Source organism: Delphinus delphis, chromosome 4 (genome assembly GCF_949987515.2).
Source record: "Delphinus delphis chromosome 4, mDelDel1.2, whole genome shotgun sequence".
NCBI classification, from domain to species: Eukaryota; Metazoa; Chordata; class Mammalia; order Artiodactyla; family Delphinidae; genus Delphinus; species Delphinus delphis.
In genome coordinates, this window is record NC_082686.1 from 114,665,307 (window position 1) to 114,679,765 (window position 14,459).

Here is a 14,459-nt window from a genome sequence, read left to right on the forward strand (position 1 = left end):
CAACCCTCTAGACCAGCCTCACCCACCAGGGGGCAGACACCAGGAGCAAGAAAACTAAGATCTTGCAGCCTGCAGAGTTTGCAAACACAGGCCAGACCTTACCCTGGGACAAGCCGGCTCCTGGCCCTTGGGTGATGTAAAGGGAGTGCACTGCTGGGACACATAGGATGTCTCCTACAGAGGGCCACTTCTACAAGGTTGAGAAACATAACTAATCTACAACATACATAAAAATACAAATAGCAATTTAGACAAAATGAGGCAGCAGAAGAATATGTTCCAGACAAAGGAACAAGATAAAATCACAGAAGAACTAAGTGACATAGAGATAAGCAATCTACCTGAAAAGGAGTGCAGATTAATTATTGTAAAGATTATCAAAGACTTTGGAGAAGGATGGATGCACAGAGCAAGAAGTTAGAAGTTTTAACAAAGAGTTAGAAAATATAAAGAACAACAAAACAGAGTTGAATAATACAATAACTGAAATGAAAAGTACATTGTTGGGGGAAATGTAAATTGGTACAGCCACTACAGAGAAAAGTATGGAGGTTCCTTAAAAAACTAAAAATAGACACCATATTATCCAGCATATCCACTCCTGGGCATACATGTCTGTACATGTATTTCCTGGCCCTTGCTTTGAAACTTCAGAAGCAATGAACACAACTAGCACAGAGATCTTGCTTTCTAAATACCATTCTCCACTATAATGAAACAAATGTTCTCAGAGAAATAGTTAATTCCAACACTAAGACATGGAAAATACAAGATGAACTTGGAATATTTTATTGAATCAAAGAGTAATCGTTAAAAAGTCATCAGGACATGTCAGAAAGATAAGCCATTTTGAAGGTACTGGATTATAACTCACTGACTAGAATAAGAATTCAAGAATCATAGTGATACAAATAAATCCACACATAAAAGAAAGAAAAAGGGAGAAGGGAAAATTCTTCCTTTCTCAGTAGAGTTCCAACTAATGATTACATATAATGAATGATGAGTTAGAAAATCATTAATGGATGGTAAAAGTAATGGGTGAAATTTTGATGAGGATGAGATACTTACATAACTTCCGACTATCTCCCCATAAATTACATATTATTTACAAAGGGGAAATGGCAATTTTAAGTAGAAGAACCTGGGAGACACAACCCAAACAGTGTGATCAAGGCTAACACTACCAGTATTGGGACAAACTGAAGTCATGTATTTCCTGATTGCATATGATGCACTGAGAAGGACCCAGCATCATGTCTGTAATTTTCTTGCCCAAAATGCACAACCTCAATCTGACCATGAGGAAATATTAGACATCCAAATTGAAGGATACTTTGCAAAACTAACTGACTGTACTTTTCAAAAATTTATTAAGAAAATAAAGGAACTGTTCCATATAAAAGGAATCTAAAGAGACATGTCAAATACCTGAACCAGAAAGAAGAATCATAGGACATTTTTAGAAAACAAGGACATTTGAGGACAAGTGACTAAATTTGAATATAAGCTATGAATTATATAATAATGTTGTATCAGTGTTCGATTTCTTGATTTTAATAACTGCTGTAGTTATATTAAAGAATTTTCTTGTTTCTAGTAAATACACAAGGAAGTGTTTCGGTACAAAAGGGAAAAAACACCACACCAATGGTGAAGAATCATTATTTTGCTGTTATTATTATTGATAAAGTACCCAAGGTGATTTCAGGACAAAGTTATACCATGCTATTGCCTTCGGAGGATCCTAACATTTCCAAGGCTTTAGGTTGACATATGTGGGGTGTAAAATTTACCATTAATTTGTACAAATTCTTGAGTATAATAATAATAATGTTACAGATAAGCCTGAATTTACATTCTAATTTTTCTAAACAATGATCCTGGCCTAATTCAAAGTAGTCTAAACTATGACAATTAGTCTTGAAATCAACCAACAGTGAGGGCTTAGTTGAGCTACAAAGGAAAGAAAAGCTTTGTAATACTGAGGCATCCCCATATTTGGTCCCACTTGGAATCAGGAGACAGAGAAGAGAGATGACTTATAATATGCTCCCTTAATAGTCTTTGTGCACAAACACCATCCATGCCTACCCCCATTCTCTTGCTCAACATACAGGTTCCTCTCTACCTCAACGCCACAGTCATTGTTCATATATGTTTTTGTTTTTAATCTGAGCAGGTATTGAATATTATTACATGGTTTTTAAAGCCCACACACACTGGCAAGAGTTAACAGGAATTCCAGATACTATCAAATATATTTAAACATGATGCTTGAGTGGTCTTTGCAGCTGGTAGGTTATACATAAAATATGTTCAGCCAGTGATAGCGTCCTTATCTAAAGACAGAAGCTAGCAAAATTTCATCCTGTGTGCTCTGTCAGATTGTTCCCTTGGACCAATGGCAGAAGACTCCCAATGACAAGTGTGAGATGCTATCTGAGGGTCATGGCAGTGGTTTTCTCATTGCCCTGGACAGAGTTCCCTGGCTACTCTCTTCATTTGAAGCGTGCAAATGAGTAGATGTGGATAGCAGAATGTGTGTGATCAATAAACTCATGTAATTAGACTTGCTGAAAGGACTAGTCTCCCTATGAAAGAACCTTGGCCTTTCTGGCTAGATGGGGGCTCACATTGACTCACCTTCTTACATATTTTTCCCAAGTGACAAAAGTAAACTGACAACACAAATGATCAATTTTTAAAGTACCGCCCACCTTGTCAAGAATCAGGTCTTTTACTGCCCTGACTCATGGAACCAGCGGAGAAAATCCCTGGGAAAACCAAACCCAACACTCTCCTCAGTACACTGTCTGTTTTTATCTTATCTCATCTCCCTGCTGCTAAAAAGCACCGCTACTCAGTGCATATGAACCCATGCAACCACAATGCAGAAGTTCCTCCCTTAAGTCCTTGCACTGCACCATTCTTATACCCACATGAAGAGGCTCCCTCTTTAATCAACAGGTCAAGGTGGTACACCCTTTCAAAGTCATCCTTGTGTAAGCCTTCCCACTCACCCTAGCCATTGGTCCCTTACTATACAGTAGAAGTATTCCCCAATAGAGTTTTGGCAGGTGTATTTATACACTTTTAAATTGTACACACACACAGTGGTAAAATGCATGTAACATAAAATTGAATATCTTAACCATTTTTAAATGTACAGTTCATTTTAAAATGTATAGTGTTAATTAAGCATACTAACAGTCTTGTGTAACTTATCTCCAGATCTCTTTCCATATTGCAAAACTGAAACTCTATACCCATTAAACAACAACTCCCCATCACCTTCCTGCCAGCCCCTGGCAACCACCACTCTACTTTTCGTCTCTATTAGTTTGACTGCTCTAGGGACCTCATATAAGGAGAATCATACAGTATTTGTATTTTGTGACTGGCTTCTTTCACTTAGCATAATGTCCTCAAGGTTCATCCATGTTTTAGCATGGGTCAAAATGTACTCTCTTTTCAAATATGAATCATATATCATTGTATGTATATACCACATTTTGTTTACCCATTAATCCTTTGATGGACACTTGGGTTGCTTCCATCTTTTTTGGCTATTGTGAATAATGCTGCTACGAACAGGTGTACAAGTATCTCTTTGAGACCCTGCTTTCAATTTTCAGTTCTTTTGGGAATATGTCCAAAAGTGGAATTGTTGGATCATTTGGAAATTTTTTTTTTTTTTTGAAGAAAACACCATACTGTTTTCCACAGTGGCTGCACCATTTTTCATTCCCATCAACAGTGTATAAGAGTTCCAATTTCTTCACATCTTCACCAACACTTGTTATTTTTGGTGGGTTTTTTTTTGGTTTTTGTCTTTGTTTTTGATAGTAGCTATGTTAGTTTGCTAGGGTTACTATAATACAGTACCACAGACTGGGTGGCTTTACCAACAGAAATTTATTTTTTCACGGTTCTGGAGACTGGAAGTCCAAGATCAAGGTCTCAGCTGATTTCATTTCTCTTGAGGCCTCTCTCCTTGGCTTGCAAATGGCCACCTACTCACTATGTTCTCACATGACTTTTTCTCTGTACATGCATATCTCTGGTGTTTCTTCCTCTTCTCATAAGGAGGAATTGGTCCTATTGGATTAGGGCCCCACCTTTATGAACTTGTTTAATTACCTTATTAAGATCCTGTCTCCAAATACAATCATATTCTAAGGTACTGGGGGGGTGGTTAGGGCTTCAACATATGAATTTGGGGAGGAGGACATGATTCAGTTTATAACAGTAGCCATCCTAATGGGTGTGAAGTGGTGTCTTATTGTGGTTTTGATTTGCATTTCCCTAATGATTAGTAATGTTGAGCACCTTTTTATGTGTTTATTGGCAATTTGTATATCTTCTTTGGACAAATGTCTATTCAAGTCCATTGTCATTATTTTAATCAGGTTGTTTGTTTTTTAGTTGCTGAGTTATAGGACTTTTTTATGTATTCTGTATATTAACCCCTTATTACATATGTGATTTCCAAATACTTTCTCCCATTCCATGGGTTGCCTTTTCCCTGTGTCGAGTGCGTTTTTATATAAACATAGTTTTTAAATACTTTTAGTTTGCAAGTTTTTTTTGAGAGTAGAGTCCTAAAGTTACTCTTTCACTGATTTCATTCCAAATGTTTAGAAATTCAATAATTTGTCTTAAAATTCATGTCTTTTGATAATTCAGCAACCACTTGAGAAAAGTATCCAAAATCATGAAGGGCTTATAAACCTTTTATTTTCTTATATTTTCCCTTTTTAACCAGAGTGACTACCTTCCTCGTGTGTTCAAATCTTACTGTTTTCTATCACCATGTAAGCACATGTTTCTGCAAATATATCTATGGCCTTGAAGGCATCAATAGCTCCTTTGACAGTTCCCTGACTTCTTTGTAAGCCTGAGAGAAAGAGAGGTAGCTTTAAAAATTGTATTTGCGCCAAGAAAAAGAAAAAAATAAGGGATTACTCCTGAAATTATTCCAGTCAACAATGTGCTTGGCTAATTGTAATGTTGATTGACTACAGCAAAAAGAAATAATATGGGGCCTGACCTCAAGAATGCTGGAGTAGGGACCTCCAAAACTCTGCTCCATAAAAGCAATGAGAATACTGGCAAAAAAACTATCAACATTTTCAGAATTCTGAAATTTACCTAAAGGATTGTAACAATCTGAGGAGTGTTAATTCAAGACTGAATGACCGAATCTCTGTAAGAACAGCAAACCTTATAGTGTTTTAACTACCCCCATGCCTCTCTCTCCAGCTCTGTGGTAGCTCTGAAAGCTAACAGCCTCATAAATACAGTAGCCATGAGAACCGGCAGCCTAGCAGCCCCTGGATAAATACACAGATTGGTTTGGAGATCTCCAAAAATCTCTTCCCCAGAGAACTGTCACTGTTAGACCTGTCTAGCAGCTTGTTGAAAACTTCTTTCTCAGAGTCTGTCCTGATTCCTCTTGAACCAGGACTCACACTGTATGAACAGCCCTACCCACAGGGCATTTGTCAAAATGAAACAGCTGCCATTGCTTAACATCACAGCTGCATGTGATTGTGACATGCACAAGCAGGCCTGTCTGCATGCATAGTACTAAGTACAAGCTCAGGAAAAACCTGAAGCCCTAAATTCTCACCTTTGGCTTACTTGAGGGTCTGCACAAATTCTAACTCCACTGAAGTATTGAAAAACTGCCCAACACATACACAGGACCCCTTAGCAATGGCTAAGAGACTTATTGATTCAAGGTATTTAAGGAAATCTCTGTCTAATCATTACCTGACAAGTAAGCAAACTGGTGGCCAAAAACAGGAAAGAACACAGACTTTCAGAATTAGCAACAACACAGGCAAATCACTAAACAAACAACAACAACAATAGTAAATAGTAACAACTTGGGTAGGAGCAGAGTCTGATTTTCAGAGTTGACACGTTATATTATTTAAAATGTCCAGTTTTCCATAAAAGATGCATAAGACATGCAAAGAAACTTGAAACTATGGCCAGTACACTGGGGGTTGGGATGGGAGTGGGAAAACTGTCTCTAAGAAAGACCAGAAGTTGGCTTTTCCAGACAAAGATTTTTAAATCAACTAGCATGAATATGTTCAAAGACCTAAAGGAAGCCATGTCTAAAGAATTAAAGAAAGTATAAGAATGATGTTTCACCAAATAGAGAATATCAATAAGAAAATAGAATTTATCTGTAAAAAAAAGAGCCAAATAGAAATTCTGGAGTTGAAAAGTACAATAACTAAAATTTAAAAATTTATTAGAGGGGCTCAACAGCAAATTTGAGAAAACAGAAGGAAAAATTAGCAAACTTGAAGACAGGTCAATTAAGAATATCCAGTCTGGGAAAAAACAACAACAAAAGGAAAAAATAAAATAAACAGAGTCTCAGAGACCTCTGGGGTACCATCAAGCATGCCATCATATACACAATGGGAATCTCAGAAGGACATTCAGCAGTTTCTTTCAAAAGTAAACATATTCATACCATATGATTCAGCAATTGCACTCCTCGGTATTCATCCAAAGGAGTTAAAAGTTATTTCCACACAAAAATCTGCACTTGAAAGTTTATAGTAGCTTTATTCATAACTGTCAAACTTAGGAAGCAAACAAAATGCCCTTCAGTAGGTAAGTGAATAAATAAACTGTGGTATATAAACAATGGAATATTATTCAGGACTAAAAAGAAATGAGCCTTCAAGCCATGAAAAGATATGGAGGAGCCATATATGTATACTGAGTGAAAGGAGCTAACCTGAAAAAGCTATATATGATACCAACCACATGACATTCTGGAAAAGGAAAAACTATAGTGACAGTGAAAAGATCAGTGGTTGCCAGGGGTTGGAGGTTGGAGAGGGATGAAGAGTCAGAGCACCGACAGCTTTTAGAGCAGTGAAAATACTCGATATGATACCCTAATGCTGGAGGCATGTCATTATACATTTATCCAAATCCATAGAATATACAGCACCAAAAGTGAACTGTAGTGTAAACTATCAACTTTGAATGATTACGATGTGTCAATGTAAGATCATCAATTGTAACAAATGTACTCTAATGGGAAATGTTGATAATGGAAGAGGCTATGCATATGTGGGGGCAGGGCGTATATGGGAAATCTCTGTACCTTCCCTTCAATTTTGCTTTGAACCTAAAACTGCTCTTTAAAAAAAGTCTTAATATTTGTAAAAATTATGGAGCAAATAAAAAAGAAAGCAAATAAAATAACATAAACCTTGAGGTGCAAAAAAAGAAAAACAAAACAAAAAACTGACAACTTACTATGAAGCTACAGTAATCAAGACAATGTGGTATTACTGGCATAAGGAAATAGATCAGTGGAATTCAACTGAGAGTCCAGAAATAAACACTTACATTTATGGTCAACTGATTTTTAACAAGTTTGTTAAGATAATTCAATGGGAAAAAACAGTCTGTCAAGAAATGGTGCCAGGACAGCTGGATATCTGATGCATGAGAATAAAGTTGGTCCCCTACCTCACATCATATACAAATTTTAATCCAAAATGGATCAGAGGCCTAAATTTTAGAACTAAAACTATAAAACTCTTAGAAGAAAAGAGAAATAAAGCATCATGACTTTGGGCTAGGCTATAGTTTTTTGGATATACCAAAAGCAAAAGCAACCAAAAGAAAAAAAAAAGATAATTTGGACTTCATCAAAATTAAAACTGTGCTTCAAAGAACATCATTAGAAAGTAAAAGACACCTCACAGAATGGGAGCAAATTTTTTCAAGCCATTTACCAAATAAGGGACTGCTATCCAGAATATACAAAGAAATCTTACAACTCATCCATAAAGAAACAAATAACCCAATTTCTTAAATGGACAAAGGAGTCAAATAGAATTTCTTCAAGGAAGATATGCTAATGGTCAATAAACACATGAAAAAATGTTCAATATCATTAATTATTAAATAAATGGAAATCGAGATCACAGGGAGATACTCACGAGGATGGCTATACAAAAAATATGGATACTAACAGTTGTTGGCAAGAATGTGGAGAAGCTTGAACCTTTATATGTTGCTGGTGAGAATGTAAAATAATATAGCTGCTTTGGAAAACAGTTTGGCAGTTCATCAGAAAGTTAAGCACAGTTACCATATGACCCTGCAATTCCACTCCTCAGTATATATCCAAGAGAATGAAAACACATGTCCACACAAAAACTTGTACATAAATGTTCATACCAGCATTACTCATAATATTAAAAACAAGAAACAAAATACCCATCAATTGATTAATTGATAAATAAAATATGATATAACTATACAACAGAATATTATCCTTCCATAATTTCGATACATGATACAACACAGATGAACCTTGAAAACAATGTGAAAAAGTAAAAAATTGGCAAAATTCTACGTGCAGAAAGTATTATTTTATCACCACAAACAGGAAAGTCCTCTGTCGACTTACCCTTGCTTTCTAACCACTACCAGGTAGAATGACAAGATCAATTGTTCCAATATTAAAGCCATTGATTTTGATGAATATTTTTCATCTTGTAACTGGTCTGTCACTAAAATGCCTACGCAAAAAGCCTGTATCAGAGATTGGTTCCAAGCCTAGTAATTAAATATTTTTTGTAAATGACTTTGTAAACTGATAGAGCAAATATTTTGCCACCAGCTTATCTTGGATAGTTGACCTGGAAGTATGTTGCTTAAAGTTAGAGGTGCTTTTGCTGTCTGAGACCTGCATTTATCAACATGCCCTTAGAGACATTCACGAGCCAAACTGGTGTGTTTGTGGTCACCTGCCCACCCAAATATTGGTTCTGACCCAAGCTGCTTTCTGTGCAAAGCCTTGTCTTCATTTGTAGGCATTCCATGCGGAGGAGTATTGGTTTTCTTTTTAGTTGAGGTTCCATCAGTGTTCCTCCACGGTCATGACAGAACATCAACTCTTGTTCAGTGGGCTGCAAAAGCAGGGGGCTTCATTTAACTGGTCACACAGAATATCCGCAGGCCAGTCATTTGTCAGCGAGGATACTCGTGAGCCCATAAGTGCTTAATATTTACTAGAAACTCACTGGAGTCATGAGCAGTACTATTCTTACCAAACTCTTCATTGCCATTTCTGTAGTCATCCTACATCGGGAAACACACTAGGAAGCTAAACGGTAAAACACATTACTATAAGAATGTTAATGAGGATGTTGTCAGGACCAAGAGGAGAAAGTTTTAATCTCTGAAGAAGTAATTTTTATGACTTTCCTAAGCAACTGGTTTATTTCTACCTTAAAAATACTAAACCATGCAATTTATCCCATTTCCTTCTTCGCGCTGGCCATGAGAACACTCTGAGGCGTTCTCTAACAACTACCCAACATGTATGCTGCATTAGCTCATGTGGCTACCTCTTATTTTCTACTCTTATTTTACCTTGCCCCTATTTTCTCACTGACTAGTGTTTTTTTTTTAATCTTTTTGTGTATTTTTGTGAGCTGCTTCAAATACATCTTGCAAGGAGGACAGATATAAATAAATACATTTTTGTAATAGTGCTGTGTGAAGGATAGTTCTACAAAGCAGTACGATAAAAATCTTATCAGAAAAAGGGACTTCTGTAGAATCTCTGTGGGTAGAAATTCCATTCTCACATAATTAAAAAGTCATAATAGGGATGTGTTACAGTCCACCTGACCACGAAACCAAGATAGAAATGTTAATTGAGATTGTGGAAGCTGCGAAATTAGGCTAGGTAGTAATAATGGGAGATTTTAATTACTCCATCATAGATTGGTAAAATGCCTCACTGGGACAAGGGTTAGAAGGGAGATTTTTAGATAAATTACTGCTTCCCAGCAAAGGTAGAGAAGGAGGCTGTGCAGCAGGGAAATATACCAGACTGGGCTCTGACCGTGAATGGAACTTGGTCTATGAGGTGATACAAATTTATTAACAGTGACCACCATGCAATTGAATTCCACAGACTTGTGGGCAAACGAAAATCGACTACATGTCCATTTAATACTAGAAAGTGTCCTAGGACAAAAATGAAAGTTAGAATTTTAAAACTCAATAACAAACAAGAAAGAAACCAAGGGAATATTTTCAAAGCAACTTAGCAACGCAAGAAAACATCCGAGAGGTTATAATAATCCTCAGTGGTTAGTTGACAGAGTCAGAAATACAAGTGTTGGGAGAACAAGAAGGGAGATGTTTTCATGAAGCAGAAAAAGAGCCAGGAAAAGAAATCATGTAAATTCACAAAATATGGCAGGTTTTGAGAAACTTCAAAATGAGATAAACCAAAAAAACAAAATATGTGATGCCTCTTATAGAGGTTTCCAGCAGGACTGGGAAGATATTCCTTAAATCTATCAAAGCAAGGGAGACATCTTGAGAAACAATGGAATCTCTTTAAAATAATGTCACAAAAGTTGAACAGAAAGAAGAACAGATAGCAAAAGCCTGGATAAAGCTTTTGTCTACCCAGAAAGATCTCCGCTTCTAAAATATCCTCTGAATCCAGGTAAGAATTAAGACTGCTACAAATAGTGATCATGAAGCAGAATGATAAGCTAATGTACCAAAACAAATGTAGATAATTTGGAGAATTGGGGAGTAAAATACTCAAAGAAAGAATAGAGCAATTTTTGTTATAGTGTGTACCTAGTGTCATTATAGATGGCCTCAGTGCTAGAAATATTGAGACCCATTTCTCTTCTGATGAGGCAGGAGGACTATAATTAAATAGAGGTTTACTGTATACATTTAAAAAAAAAAGAAAACCCACTCAGAGGGAAGAGGATATGGCTTATGAATGGGTGAACAAATTAATGCATTGCCATTTTTGACGTCAGATGTGTATGCTAGTTATAGATACATTAAAAATGGTTAACCAAGAATATACTTTAATTGAATCATGATTGGGGGAAAGGGAGTACAGGGAGACTATTTTAGGCAGGAGAAGTATAAAAACACTGTGTGTCAGGGATTGGTTCCAGGCCTACTGGTTTAATTTAACATTTCTGTAAATGAGTTGAGAGGGGGAGCAAACAGCAAGTCTCTAAACAGTTCTGATTATTAAAGAGACATACTAATGAAGAAAAATTCTAAAAGTATTTTAGAGTATTTAAATAGACAGAAAAGTGGTAGATGGACAATACCTGTAGGCATACATAAGGCAAATTTTCCTAACAGAGGAGAGCTCCAATTAAAGAAATATTCTATGTAAAACAACACTCTTTCTAACTTTGCACCCAAATCCTTCCTTCTAATTCACCTGCCCACTGAGGCGGTTCACAGGGAGAAGAGCTGTCTTTACAGGATGAATCTCAGGGCTGTTGAGGGCACCGTTTGTTTCAACAGAAGCAGCGTGGTGCATGGTTGCATGGTGCTCAGCGTCTACAAATCACGTTCATAGCCAGCACTTCATTGCATCCTGAAACCAGCCTGCAGGCTGTTGTTCACTTCCTTTCCAGATTAGGAAACTAGGGCAATAAACACAAGCAGGCTGCCTGGCTCACCTCCACCTGTGGCTGCATCTGCAGGGCTGGTCCTTGTCCCTGTGAGACACCCTTCTCCCAAATGTTAGGATAAAGAGGCCCCTTGGAAACTTGAAGAAAAACAGAATTTGAAACAAATAAAAATGTATGCAGTCACACAGCAGATAACAAACTTAGAAGATTCATTCCCAAGAAGTTAACACTAAGAGGAAATGAAAATAAATGTAAAGAGGTTTGGTAACTAGGAGAGGAGGGATAAACCCAGTGGTCATTTGGGATGCCCTTCTTTCCATACTCTAAATCTCACACAAAGCTACTCTTGCTAAAGTATTCCCAAACTGAAGTTGGTTTGAGCACCTCACTTCTTTCAAAAGCCTATTCTAGCCCTTGAGGTGTGGACTGCTGTGCTGTGACTGACTGCCCCTGTCTGGCACCACAGTATCCTGGGAACGGCCTTGTCTCTGTCCTGTGACCCAGCTTCTCTAGCCCTCTGACACTAGAGAAGCCCCATCCCTCCCTCCAGATGCCACGCAGAACCCCAGCCTGCTGCCACCCTTGAACTGAGCACCTTCTTGGCTGTGGCCCAGATCCTCATGCCGGGCACTGTCCTCCTGTGGCCTTTGTGCTGCCCTGTTCTCCTGTGGGCAGTGGAAAGGCAACCACTGAAAGACATCATTTCAACAGACAGTTGGAAGTGTAGGATTTGCAACCTTTCACTAACCTTAAGTAGAAGCTGCAAATCAATCCGGAGTCTGTAATCCCCCTGATTGCATCTCTTCAGGAGAAGTTTTATAAATGAAGTGATTTGCAGATGGTCTCTTTGATGCTGTTACCTGGGACCAATTGTAGAGCCCTGGCTGGAAGAGGCAGGACTCTGAAGGACTCAGCACTCTTATCTCACGCTGAAGTACCCATGGTGTACGTATCGCAAAACTACACGTATTCTGGGTCTGCTTTTTTCTCCCACCTGTGAAGAAACTACTAAATATCTTGGTTCTGAAATGGTTTTGTTTTGCTCCCTAAATAACAGACAGTGATTGTTTTTCTTATTTATTTTATTGAAATATAGTTGATCTACAATGTTGTGTTAATTTCTGCTGTACAGCAAAGTGATCCAGTTATATATATATATATTCTTTTCCATTATGGTTTATTACAGGATACTGAATATAGTTCCCTGTGTTATACAATAGGACCTTTATCCTGTTGTTTATCCATTATATATATAATAGTTAGCATCTGCTAACCCCAAACTCCCAATCCATCCCTCTCCCCATCTCACCTCTCTCTCCGCAACCACAAGTCTGTTCTCTATGTCTGTGAGTTTGTTTCTGTTTCATAGATAAGTTCATTTGTGTCATAATAGATTCCACAGAGAAGTGATATCAAACAGTATTGAGACAATGATTGTTTAAAAAGGGGCTATCAAGAGGTAGTAAAGGAAGTAAATGAGTACTTTATACTGCTAAATTACAAAGAGGTAGGTGAGGGAGCTTTGACATTAAGCATATATGATACGCTGAAATAATTACACAGAGTTGTATACTAACATATCTACAAAAAAAGAGCTGAGAGTAAAGGTTTCTCTCTTGAGCTGAGTAAGGAAAGTAATTTATTAAAGAATGATAAATAATAGATGTAGCTTAGTGAGACATATACCTAACACCTAAGGAAGAGGGACCTAACTTTACGAGTGTTGTGAAGGGACCACACTGTTGTAATCTGATCTAATCTTCCCCTAGGTCAGTATGGTAGATTGTGTGAGAACAGGAACTCTGGACCCAGGTAGCCTGGGTTTCAAGTCGCAGTCTGACACTCACTAGCTGTGTGACCTTGGGAAAGATAATCCTATCTCCAACCTTGGTTTTCTCATCTATATGAAGGAGATAACAGTCCCAACCTCATGGAGTTGAAAGAATAATATTGAAAGCATATAGAATAATTAAATAAATGCAGAAGTTTACTAGCTTATGAGGTTAAAACTAGACCCCCTTCTCTGCTGTACATTCAGCTGAAATTTGCCTCCTTATAAAAGTCCATGCATTGGCCCGCTCAGCAATAGAAAATATTGACTTTTCCATATGCCAATCCTTTAAATATTGAAAGACACATCTAGAATTTCTTTCTTAAAATACTTCTCCAATATTAATTATACCTCAAGTAAAAATAAATAAATAAATAAAATACTTCTAAATGTGACCAGACATGTTTCTTCACATTTGTCACATGTGCTAAGCTCCACATGTTGGCTAACCCAGCAACCAATCCCAAAGTTTTTCATACGTTCTTCCTTGCTGCCTCCCACTATGATGCTAGGACACCAAATGTTCACTTCCCCAGCCTCCCTTGAATCTAGAAATAAACAAGTGGCCAAGTTCTGGCCAAGGAGACACAAGGAAAATTCACCTGGAGACTTCTGATTTTTTTTATAGAAGAGCTATATCCACCTGCATTGTTCACTTTTCCCCTTCTTCCTATCTTTAACTCAGGTGTGATGCCTGCAGCCACAGTGGTTGTCTCACAAGCATGAAGCACTAGTCGTGAGGATGCTAAGGATGGAGGAACAGACATAGGCAAAAAGTCTGGGCCTTGGCGGCAGGGTTAAGCTGCTGAATATGTGTGGTAACTGTCCATCTCTGGACTTCTAGTTATGTGATGAAGATAATCTCCTTTTAGTTAAGCCAATGTTAGTCCAGAAACATCCTAATCAGTGCATCTTAAAAGTTAGTTTGCCAAGGTTCTTGTTCTCCTACTTCTACTCCCTTGGATGTAGGTTACTCTGATATCATCATTTTAAGGCATGGTTCTAATCTTCTACTTATCTGCCATTTTTTATAATTTCCTAAAAATCAGGGGAATGTTCTAAGATCCCGTATTTAAGTTCTAGAACATAAAATTTATCTATAACTGGAAATACAAAAAATATGTTGCCTTTAGGAAAATAATAAGACCTTAAAT